The sequence below is a fragment of the Tamandua tetradactyla genome, chromosome 7, assembly GCF_023851605.1.
Source record: "Tamandua tetradactyla isolate mTamTet1 chromosome 7, mTamTet1.pri, whole genome shotgun sequence".
In the NCBI taxonomy this organism is placed as follows: domain Eukaryota; kingdom Metazoa; phylum Chordata; class Mammalia; order Pilosa; family Myrmecophagidae; genus Tamandua; species Tamandua tetradactyla.
This window is the reverse complement of record NC_135333.1, coordinates 155,223,766-155,236,651: the sequence shown is the minus strand read 5'-3', so window position 1 is coordinate 155,236,651 and position 12,886 is coordinate 155,223,766. Positions and strand designations below refer to the sequence as shown.

The window sequence follows — 12,886 nt, the reverse complement described above, 5'->3', positions numbered from 1 at the left end:
CCTCTTTTGGCTCAAATCTGACCTCTCTCTCTCTCTAAACCCAACACTGCAGGGAAAAGTCATTACCTCTCTCCTACATGGGACATGACATTCCAGGGGTGAAAATCTCCTTGACAATGTAGGACATGACTTCTGGGGATGAGTTCGGTTCCTGGCACTTTGGGATCAACAATGCCTTCTCGAACAAAAGGGAGAAAAGAAGTGCAATAAAGTAAGTCATCAGTGGCCAATAGAGATTAAATAGTGTAAGAGACTATTCTGGAGGCTACTTTTATGCAAGCATCAGTTAAATAGTGCTAATTGCCATGCTGTGTTAAACCCCAAATAATACTACTCTTGTTGACTCTTAAGAACAGCTAGGGCTTGAACTGAGACTTTATAAAGGTTTCATGAACTAAGTTTGCTTTTCTGAAATCTATAATATCCAGATGGTTCCTAGGTCAGACAAATCCTGAAATTCAGAGGGACCAGGATTATCGGTTCATTACTTCCTTCTACCCTTTAGTGCTGACACCTGTAAAGAAGGAATCTACACAAGTGGAAACCCCAACATGCATACATAAAACCCTCCCAAGTTCTTAACTAACCATGAACTGTGTCTGCTTAAGGGAAATACGAAGTTTCCAAGTGAAAAACTTGCTGAAAGGTTGAAAGTACTGAGCAGAGATGTCAGCTCTTGCCTTTGAGGAGGAGAGAGTGTTTGAATCTAGTCCAGCCAATTTTAATTATCTGTAACAACTAAATTTAACAAATCCAGAATTTCTATAATGTATCAATATGCAATGAGCAATATGTAAATATATGCAAAAATCACTAGCATGTGTCAACAGGAAAATGTGAACCATAGTTGGGAGAAAAAGCAGTCAACAGAAATTGCAGATGATGCAGAAAGAGTATGAGGATTCCAAACCATCAAAAATATTCAGAGAAATGAAACAAAATATGGTCATAAATATTTTAGAATAGAGAATCTCAGAATAAAAATGGAAATGATAAAAATTAGGAAAGGAAAAATTAGAACTGCTGAAAATAACATTATGTGACATTTTCTTTTGCAGAAGAGAAAATTAGAATGGCAAAATAAAAGATTAGTGAACTTAAACACAGAGCAGTATAAATTATTTAATAAAAGAAAAAAAAGGAAAAAAATATTAAAAAGAACAGAGCCCTAGAAATTTTAGGACAGTATCAAACCAACATCTGCATTAACTAGAGTACTAGAATAAATAAAAATAGAATGGGACAGAAAAAAGAACTGAAGATATAAAGGCCCCAAATTATGTTTAAAAATATAAACTTAAAGATGTAAAAAAAAAAAAAATGAAAGCTACGCCAAATAAACACAAAGGAAACGACATCTACACATAGCACAATGAAACAGATGAAAATGCAAAATGAAGAGAAAATGGTTAAATACTCAGGAATAACAACAAAAAGACATAACATGCAGGGGAACAATAATATGAATGATGACTAAGTACGTAAAATAAACATCTGAGGGCCACATACGAGGGAATGACATTGTTAGATTGCTAACAGAAATTAAAAAGTCTTTTAACTCAGAAGTCTATATATTGTCAAAATATCTTTCAGAAATTTAAGCACGATGAAGATGCTTTCAGATAAAAAAAAGGTTAGAAAATTTACCTGCTATGGTAGTTAGATTCACTTGTCAACTTCGCCAGGTGAACGTGCCTAGTTCTGTTGCTGTGGACGTGACCCAATGGTACGTGAACCTTATCTGTTACTGATCACATCTGCATTTGCTAGGAGGCGTGCCTGCTGCAATGAATGATGTTTGACTTAATTGGATGGTGCTTAAATGAGAGAGCTCAACGTAGCACAGCCCAAGCAGCTTGGCATACCTCATCTCAGCACTCCCAGCTCAGCCCAGGCCTTTGGAGATGCAGAAATGAATCACCCCGGGGAAAGTTGTTGGAACCCAGAGGCCCAGAGAGAAGGCCAGCAGAGACCATCCTGTGCCTTCCCATGTAAGAAAGAACCTCAGTGGAAAGTTAGCTGCCTTTCCTCTGAAGAACTAACAAAATAAATCCCCTTTTATTAAAAGTCAATCCATCTCTGGTGTGTTGCATTCCAGCAGCTAGCAAACTAGAACACCTGCTGACCTGAAATACCAGAGATGCCAAGTGTTGGTCTTCAGAATGCAGAAAAATGATACCAAATGGAAACACTGAACTGTAGGTAAGAAACTTAATCTATGGTCAATCTAATTATCAAAAGTACAATAAACCTAAATAGACTAAATTCACCAATTAGAAAATGTTAGATTAACAAATTAAATTTAATATTTGTCCTATCTATAATCTGTCAAAAGAGACAATTTAAATATAAAGAAATGGATAATTATAAAGTAAAAGAAGGGGAAAAGATATATGAAGAAAATGGTTAATATAAAACTTTAGTGGCCTATGATTGTATGACACAATAGACTTCATAGACTGTGAGGCAAGAAATTTTTAGCAAGGAAAAGAGAGACATCAAAAAAATAAAAGGTCAATTCATTGGCTATAGACCTAAAAACAAAGGTATAAAATATATGAAGCAAAAACTTTCAGAAATAAATGGAGAAATAAAATAGAGACACATAGTCATAGTTGTGGATTTTAGCAAGCTTTTTCATGATAATTGATAGAAAAAGTATATTAAAAATTATGAAGATAATAAAAATTGTCAACAATGTTATCAACTGTCTTCATCTAATCGATATTTATAGAACCCTGCACCGCAAATTTGAGAATACACATTGTTTTTCAAGTGTAACTTTCCTCTGGATCATCCAGATACTGGACCAAGAAGTAGGTCTCAATTAGTTAAAAAGAGAGAAATCATAAACAATTAAATTAGAAAGTAATAACAAGCAATATAGAAATAGCCAAAATATTTAGAAATTAATCAACACACTCAAATAAGCCATTGGTTAATGAAACACTCCATAAAATATGTATGAACATATTCCAAACTGAACGTAATGAAAATGCAATGTATCCAATTTAATGAAATGTGGTTAAGGCAGTTATTATACAAAAATGTATAGATTTAGGTATTTATGTTAGTTAAGAAGAAATGTTTAAAATAATGGACTAAGTTTTTTACCTTAGGAAGTTAGAAAAAGATGAGTAAATTAATTCCAAACTAAGCAGAACAATTAAAATAAAACAAAGAACAGAAAACAATGAAATATAAATCAGAGAAAGTTTAAAAGACAGATATTGTTCTTGTGAAAAGATTTATACAATTAATAAATACAACCAAATAGAAGGAGAAAAAATATTAACCATAAATTGTCAACAATATAAATAAAAAAGAAACTATTAATTTAGACCCTAAAGTCTTTAAAAGGATACTAAGCAAGTATTTTGGAAATCTCTCTGTCAGCAACTTAGATGAAAGGAAAAATTCCTTTTAAAAAACCTCTTGAACAGCTGACTAAGATAAAATTTATAAAATTGAATACCCATACATTTATTTAAAAACTGAATTTGTTATTGAAAAAACGTTCCCACATAGAAAAAATGTAGGCCCAAATGGTTTCTTTGGTAAATACTATCAAATATTTAGAAGGAAACAATACTAAATTTATACAAACTCTTTCAAATTGAGAAGGAACATCTCCCAAATCATTTTATGGGACAGCAGAACTGGTACCAAAATCTAACAGAAACATTAAAAAATGCAAACACATCTCACATGAACAAAACAAAAAATCTCCTCAAAATATTAGCAAATCAAACTCAGCAATAAATTAATAAATATACCTAAAATGTAAATAAACCATAAAATAAATGAATATGACATGTTTAAGTGGGTGTAGCAGAGGAATGCATTGTTGTTTTGACATTTGAAAACTGATTTAATCCACCATATTAACAGAATTAAGGGGGAAAATATGATCATCTGAATACATAGAAAAATCATCTGAGAAAACTAAAAACTTATTCATGATAAATACACAGCAAACTAGGAAAAGAAATTTTTTTAAACTTATACAAGGCATGTACAAAAACTTATAGTCAACCTTAGACTTGAAGTTTGAATGGTTAGCTCCTAGATTGCAGTAAGAATCCATGACTATTTTGGCATGAGAAGATTCTGATGTTTTATATATATATATATATATATATATATATCTGATATTATATAAAACACACACACATACATACATTTGTATTTACTTGGGAAAATGGAAAATTTCTTTCTTATAGAAAAATGTAAGTACTTATACTAAGAATAATGAGCAATAAATAATAAAGATAGATAATGAAAGCTTAATACTTAGTTAGGTATTCCCTAAATAGCAACTTTATAGCTGCCATATCTGGACATTATGTGCCTGATGATATGTACATTTAGGACCCCAAATCACTTCTGTTTATTTCTTTCAGAGGGAAAAAGAAGAAAAAAAAAAGATGCAAAATGCACACAATTGGAACTCTTAGGTAAAAGATATATGATCATTTCTTTCACTCTTTCTTCAACTTTTATGTATGTGAAATTACATGAGAATAAAAAGTAACAAGTGCAGGTATAATAATGGATAAGTAGATCAGAGTAATAAAATAAAATCCAGAAACATAACCCATATAGTTGACATTTTATATTTTGAAAACTTAACAACTCAAGTCTTTAGGGAAAGAGATGGGTTGAGCTATTCACTAAAATGTAATGTTAATATGATCTATTTTGTTTATATCTGGAAAACTATTTTGTTTCTTACATTATTACATACACAAACATATCCACTTACATATGCAAATTTCACATCCACTAAATATCAAAGTATTGAGTCTGCCTTTCCAATCAATACCATTTATTTACATGACTCCAACTATGCATTTAAGGAGTAAGTTGAGCACCCTTTGAATCATATTTATATTAGTAGCATTTTCTAATATTTTACTATTAAACATGATATTTGTTGTAGATTCCCTGTAAATATATTTATCAGATCATAAATTTCCCTTCTGTTTTATTTTTGTTTATTTTCTTTTCGCATGAATGGGTGTTGAATTTTACCAAATGTTTTTTCTGGGCCTATAGATATCTCAGCAAGTTTTTCTTCTTTATGAGAAAGATAACATTATTTAATTTTGCTTTACTAAACATTAAACATCCAGCATTCTTGAGATGAACCCAAAAGATACTTAAATTACTTCCCATTTATTGTAACATTTTCTTCACTTGGATCTGATAGACAACATGCTTGTTTTTTTCTCCTCTTATTCCCTCTGATTTCCTTTTTGCATCATCTTCTTCCATCTAATTTCTAAATATTGGATCACTCTAAAAATTGGTTCTTGGCCCCTTGCTCTATGCATATATTTCCTGGTTAACTTTGGCTAATTCTATGTCTTCAAATATGCACACATATATATATTTATATGTATATTCTTATGACACCTAAATTTAAAAGTTCAGCCCAAAACTCCTTCTTGAGCTCCATATACTCAACAGTTAATTCTGCCAGGTCCACGTAAATGTCTAGTTGGCTTTTCATGTTTAACATGTCCAAAAGAGGACTCTAGTTGTTTTTTATTTTTTCTTTCACATTCATTCCTTCTCAGGTTCTTTCTATCTTAGCATCCACTTGCTTTTCCTCCTTATTTCAAATCCCATTACTGCTCCATCAACAAGTCCTTCTGAGCCTACCTTCAAAGTTATTCCTTATTCACTCATTTCTCACCTATTCCGCTACTTCCATTTGAGTTCAGGACACCATCATGATTCATCTTTACTACTGTAATAGCCTTCTGTTGACCTGCCTATTACCATTATTACACCCTTCTAATATCCTACTCTTCTAAGAATAATTAGGATATATTTAGTATGAAAATATGATTGCATTTTTTCCCTGTTTAAACACTCCTAAAAGCTTTTGTTACAGTAAGAACAAAATGCAAAATCTCAACCAAGTTCTATGGGACCCAGAATCATCTAATCTCTGGGCTACCTCAACAACTATATCCCTTTCTGAGACCCATTCAATTCAGGTCTTTCTTGCTATACAGCTATCCTTCACGCACTTCCAGTACAGTGCTTAGAACTCAGATGTTATCCTGGATATGACAAAAGTCCGTTGAATGATTGTAAACTAGGTAGTGACATGATCATATGTATTTATTTATTGGGGGTGCATGGTCCGGGAATATAACCCAGGTCTCCTGCATGGAAGGTGAACATTCTACCACTGACCTAGCCATGCACCTGATCATATTCATATTCTGTAATACTCAATCTGGGTACAGTATGAAGAATCAATAAGAGTAGGTTGACGGTAATGGCAGGGAGACTAGTAAGGCATGGGCCCCCTAGACTTGATTTTGAGTTATTTATTCACTGGCAATGAAGAGAAAAAAGATGTTTATGATGAAATGGACAGTCTGGCTAGAGTAATAAATAAGTAATGGTGCAATAAAAAGACATTGGGTAGTTAAAGAGGACATTTCAAATGGAAAATTTGAGCTCACTTTTAGGTGGATTGTGATTGAGTTATGTTTGCCACAAACAATTGTAGATTATGTATGATTATATAAATATGAATATGTCACATACTCCTTGAAAATAGCCCCCTTGACATTGTCTACTAGCACTAATAACCTAAATATGAATTAATTCTTTGGACTGGATTAGAATGCAAAGAAGCAAGAGAGCATAAATAAGTAAATTTTGGTAGAAGTATTTTGCTGCTGAAAGATCAAAATCAACTTTGAGTTTGTAAAATCCCTCCTATTTTTACCTGTACAGTTAATATTTATAATTAACAACCCCCCAAAAAGAGAGGTATTTTGTGGAGAAAGAACAGCTGTTTAAGTATATTTCATATCATTTTCAATAGTTTGATACTCATATTAGGCTATCTTTTTGAGAATTTTGTACTAAATTTACTATTTACAGAAGTACCAAGTTTTTGTTGTTTTTTTCTCTTTTCACTGACAATGCCTAAACTGTGATTGATATATGTTAGTACTAAATCTTTTTTAAGAAAATTACATATTTGATAAAAAAGAAAGATATGCTCCAGGCTGTCTCCTAAGGAATATAGTATGATAAATGAGTTGTTGCCTACCAATTATTTTTTCAGTATAAACTTTTACTTTATTTGCAGCTAGTCAAAGGAATTATCCCTCTGGGAAAATAAAGACACATAGTAATGCTAAAAAGAATCATTGGATTTTAAAGGTGAAAAGGACTCTTCAAATGGTTTAGTCTAAATCCCTCAATTTGCAGATGAGAGAATTGAAGCCAACTTGAATTCATGCAGCGGGTTTAATAGCACTGCCAAAATTTAAAACGTGGTATTCTAGTTCTTGGTTTAGTGCTCTTGTTATGATACTGTGTTGTGGTTGACTTCATGACTACTCTGAAAGAGGGTGCTCATAAAGGGTCTGTACATGATGTGCAGGGTTTCCAATAGAATTACAGTCCCTGCAGAAAAATGCCTGCCAAGGATTCTGCCACAGAGAGCTCCCACTGGACAAGTGATCCCTAGACAGTACATTGTGAAAACTGTAATGAGCTATGTAATGTCTCCATTCTCAAGTGATATGGAGGCTTCACAGTGTAGACTTTTTTTGTTAATGAAGATTTTAAGCAAGTACTTTAGTTGCCTAATCCTTTGCACCACATCCCATGAGGGCCTACAGCCTATCACACCTAGCGAAGTTATACTTCAGGACAACAGGGGGACTTTTCAAGATAGTTGGCTTTATTTCTTTAGATAGCTCTCTCCCTCTCTCTCTCTGCCCCTCTTCCCCATTTTTTTTTTTCCATTTAGAAAGGAGTATTGCCTCTCAGGCCTTTTCTATAACTGAGCAACTGAAAAAGACCTCAATGCCAAACCTGCATTCACAGCTATAGAAGAAAGTGTCACTGGCATGTCACCCCAGACTTCTTTCTGTTCCTCTAACAAATAATCTCCAATATGTGTGCCTGGAGCTGTTTTAAGCATTATTCCCTGGTCTTATCAGTTGTGCTAGATAACGTTTATACCAGGTAGCAGGATTCATGATGAATTTGTAAATTTGTGTGGACAAAGAAACAGAGCTATCAAAATAAATATTAATACTATAATCAATAGTCATGTATAGGAGATTAAAATGAGTTACCTTATTTCTGCCCAGTTTGTGTTAGTACCTGGTTTAGATCACAGACTCTCAAATTTAAATTACTTTGACTATGCTGACTTCACATACTCCCAAGTCACCATGATAACAAATCACTGACAATGGAAACCAATTCATTTTTTTTTCTTTAATATCTATGGGTTGTTGTGATATGTATTTGGAGAATAATGTACTATCTATAAACTTTTCAAATGCCTTTTATTTATGTTTCACTGTTACTGCTTTCTTGCCCACAATAACCTCATAATTTTTTTTCAGATGTGGAGTACTAATAATGGTTTAATTAAAGAGCACAATCCCTCAGCCCACATTCTCTTGGATTACAGAGAAATAATAGTGATTCCTGTTAACATCAACTAAATGTCATGCATTTTTAATTTTTTTTTCCTAGTTGAATGCTTGGTAAGCATTTATATTACATACAGCCTTGATGTCATATGTAATTTCCTTAAAGAAAAGAGAAAGATGTTTCTATGCTGCTAGCCTAAGCCTATTTAAAATGTTAAATGTTTTAATTTTGCTTTGTTACCCCCCAAAATTTTACAGAAATGGAAAACTATAATTGTGCTTTTTATCACATTCACCCTGAGAAGTCGTCTTTATGGGGCAATATTTATTTGAATGGATCCTCATCCCAGTTAATAAACCCCTCTTTTCTTTTCTTTATACCTACTAATTTTGAGTAGAATATATATGTACATGTGTGTGTTTGTGTGTAATTGTTTTTCCTCCCCAAATCGCCTACATCCATCATCATAGCAGCAGTCATGATAGTCTGGTTACTCTTTGCAAATGACCACCTTATTACTTTCACAGCACAAAGGGTACAAAATATCAGGGAGGAAATCCCATCATGGGTAGTGTCTCACATAGGCCAATTGTGCAGGTGAGGGTGGATGGATGGCAGCCCTGCATGTCCTAATTTATTTTGGAGATGAGGGGCATATATGCTGTCCACTGACTGGGTATTTATACATCCCAGGGGAAGGGTGTCTAGCCACTGAGCCCAGATCCCACCCCCCACCCTGATAAGAAGCTAAAACTGCTTGTTCCAGATTAGCCACTCCATTAGACTTGATTCCAATTATGGACTGTGGAATAGAAACATATTGAAACATTCACACAATCCAGCTAATGGGGAAAAAGAAGGTGTTAGGTGAGGACTGGGATATTGCCACTGAATGTTCTGTGTCTTCCTCAACAAGAACATGCATGACAGAGTTTCCTCAGTATTTTACAAACCTCACAGCTTAGGAGATATGCATGTCACTGACTTTGAAAGATAATAATAAAACTATTGTTGACAGAACTATGTGCTGAATTTCAAATACAATGGCAAGGAACAATTTTGAGAAATAATCAACTACTAAGGGTTAGTAGTTGTATAAGTTCGGGATCTCTAGAAAAGCAGAATCCGCAGGAAATATCCATAGATATAAAATTTATAAATTGTATGAATTTTATACATTTTGAAGAAAGTAGAACCCAAAAACTGTAGGGCAGTCTGTGAAGCTGACGACTCTGATGAAGGGTCTTATACAAGAGGCTCGCTGGCTGAAGAAGAGAGCCTGTCTCTTCTGAATTCTCCTCAAAAGCCTTCCAGGGATTAGATTAAACATCACTCATTGCAGAAGACACACCCTTTGGCTGATTACAAATGCAATCAGCTGTGGATGCAGCCAATGAGATCATGATTTAATTCTATGAAATATCCTCATGGTAAAAGACACCAGCACTTGCCCAACCAGACAAATGGGCACTACCACCTGGCCAAATTGGCACCTGAATCTGACTGTGACAGTCCACCCCTTGTCAACTTGGCAGCTACACACATCACCTTTAACCATAGTTAATCTCTAAATAGAAAACAATAAAGGACACTTTTTTTCCCTCACCTAATAACACTCAACTGTCCATGTACAAACTGAAATGCATTAAATCTCCCCATAATAGGGTGCAAGACCTTGAGTAACATTCATTCTTTTTTTTAATGTTTTTATTGTAAAATATGCATAAAAAGCAAAGAAAGAAAAAAATAGTTTTCAAAGCATGCTTCAACAAGTGGTTATAGAACAGAGTTTATCATGTGCTCCCATTCCACCATCTCAGATTTTTCCTTTTAGTTGATCCAAAACACTGGCAGCTATTAATATAGTGATTCAGTAGTCATATTCATTTACTAAATCCCATTTTCTCCAGAAGGCAGACTCCACAGTGTCAGGGAGATTTTCAGCCCTGAATGTTATGTCCTACATAACATGAGAAGGTGCCCAGGGTTTCTCAGATGGGAAAATTTAATAGTTTCATATATATTTTCATCCACCTTTTCATCAAGTCCCCTTAAGGGACTCTACCAACACTTTTTTTTCTACCAACACTTTTTAATTATCAGCCCACCATAGTCTGAGATGTATCCTGGTATTATATTAAACTATACTGAATTATAAGGCCTCACTACTGTCTAGACTCTAGGAGTTTGGGTTGTTTAAATAGAATAAAGGGTAAAAGATGATAGTGTATGTACTCTAGACCCTTACCCACTACATGAGACCAAAGACAGAGAGGTTTGTTATGTCTACAACCTAAACTTTCATTAACACATAATCTAAATCAACTTGTTTGGATAGCTCATTTAAACAATATTCATTCTTAAACTTGATATCTTACAACTTAAATACTATAGCATGAACAATACAGCATTACAGTCCTCATTTTGTAACTGATCATGTGATCATAGTTCATATTAATCACTACCTTCTTTCACTATCCATTCCATGTTCCCTTTACCCTCAGCAAGCACTTCAGCTGGCCATGGTTCTTTTCCTGATGGGGTGACCCAAACCTTCATTCCTGAAGTTTCAAAGCCATTGGGAGTCCTGCCTGTATTGGGTTGTTGCAGTTTTCCATTTATTTTAATCACAGGTCATGGTAGTACTAAGAGACGCCTTAGGGGATCTCCTATATTCCAGGAAAACTCTTCTTTACCGCCATTGTGTAGTTTCAATCCTATTTTCCACTGATAGTCAGGGCCAATCACCCCAGCCAGTAAAGTAATCCCCTTCTTGACTTGTTGATCAGGGGCAAGAGTAGCCCAAAATGACCAGGTGGCAGCCTTAGATTCCAGTTCAATGGAATCATTGTTGCTTCTCTTGGTGGAAGCACTCCCCCTTCTGGAACTAAAACCTGTAGACTAACAGAGCTCAAGGTTGCAAGGACAGGAAGCAAAAATATTCCTAGTGGATCACTAGGGGAAACAGTGAGTGATGTCACTCCCATTTCTACACCTTGGTTCCTGGACCCATGGATCCTGGCTATGGGAGAAACAGTACTATACAGTGGGCACTGATTCAGAGCATAATGTTCTTCCTGGAGAACATTACCCCAGTCCTGCAAAATATCACCATCTAGTTGAAACTGTAACTGAGTTTTCAAAAGGCCATTCCACCTTTCTATCAATCCAGCTGCTTCTGGATGATGGTGAACATGGTCAAGATAAGAGAATTCCACAAACATGGATACATTCCTGCACTTCCTTTGCTGAGAAGTGTGTTTCTTAATCAGAAGCAATGCTATGTGGAGTACCATGATGATGGATAAGGCGTTCTGTAAGCCCACGGATGGTAGTATTGGTAGAAGAATTGTGTGCAGGGAAAGCAAACCCATATCCAGAGTATGTGTCTATTCCAGTCAGGACAGATCACTGCCCCTTCCATGAAGGGAGTGGTCCAGTGTAATCAACCTGCTACCATGTAGCCAGCTGGTCACCTTAGGGAATGTTGCCATATTGGGGGCTGAGTGTGGGTCTCTGCTGCTGGAAGATTGGGCACTCAGCAGTGGCTTTAGCTAGGTCAGCCTTGATAAGTGGAAGTCCATGTTGCTGAGCCCATGCTTAAACTCCATCCATACCACCATGGCCACTTTTTTCATGATCCCATTTGGCAATGACAGGAGTTGCTGGGGAAAGAGGCTGTCTGGTATCCACAGAAAGGGTCATCTTATCCACTTGATTATTAAAACTTTCCTCTGCTGAAGTCACCCTCTGGTGTGCATTCACATGGGACACAAGTATATTAATGTTTTTAGCCCACTGAGAAAGGTCTATCCACAAACTTCTTCCTCAGACCCCCTTGTCACCTATTTTCCAATTGTGGTCTTTCCAAGTCCCTGAACATCCAGCCAAACCATTAGCAACATCCCATGAGTAGTATACACACACACCTCTGGCCAATTCTCCTTCCAAGCAAAATGAACAACCAGGTGCACTGCTCAGAATTCTGCCCACTGGGAGGATTTCCCCTTACCACTGTCCTTCAGGAAAGTCCTGGAAAGGGATTATAGTGCTGCAACTGTCCACTTTTGGTTGGTACCTGGATATCATGCAGAATCATTTGTAAACCAGGCCTGAGTTTTTTCTTCCTCAGTCAATTCACTGTAAGGAACTCCCCAAAAGACCATAGACCTGGTCTGGGAAAGAAAAGGTAATGTGGCAGGAATGGAGACCATTGGCATTTGGGTCATTTCCTCACATAACTTACTTGTGCTTTCAGGACCTGCTCTGGCACTATCTCACATATACAATTTCCATTTTATGATAGAGCACTGGTGTGCATGCTCAACTTTATGGCTTGATGAGTCAGACAACACCCAGCTCTTTATAGGCAACTCAGGTCTCATGGCAACTTGGTGGCCCATGGTTAAGCATTCAGTCTTTACTAAGGTCCAGTAGCAGGCCAAAAGCTGTTTCT

At 35.5% G+C, this 12,886-nt stretch overlaps 1 long non-coding RNA gene across 4 annotated transcripts in view; it reads left to right on the top strand.

Moving 5' to 3' along the window:
- Window positions 1-12,886, top strand: part of LOC143690263 (uncharacterized) — a 231,110-nt gene that overhangs the window by 180,607 nt on the left and 37,617 nt on the right. For 3 of the 4 annotated variants that reach the window (XR_013179088.1, XR_013179086.1, XR_013179087.1), the window contains 2 exons: window positions 53-211; window positions 4,404-4,457. This is a non-coding gene — a long non-coding RNA (uncharacterized LOC143690263). The remainder of the gene's footprint in view (window positions 1-52; window positions 212-4,403; window positions 4,458-12,886) is intronic. The other variant, XR_013179091.1, reaches the window with a different exon arrangement.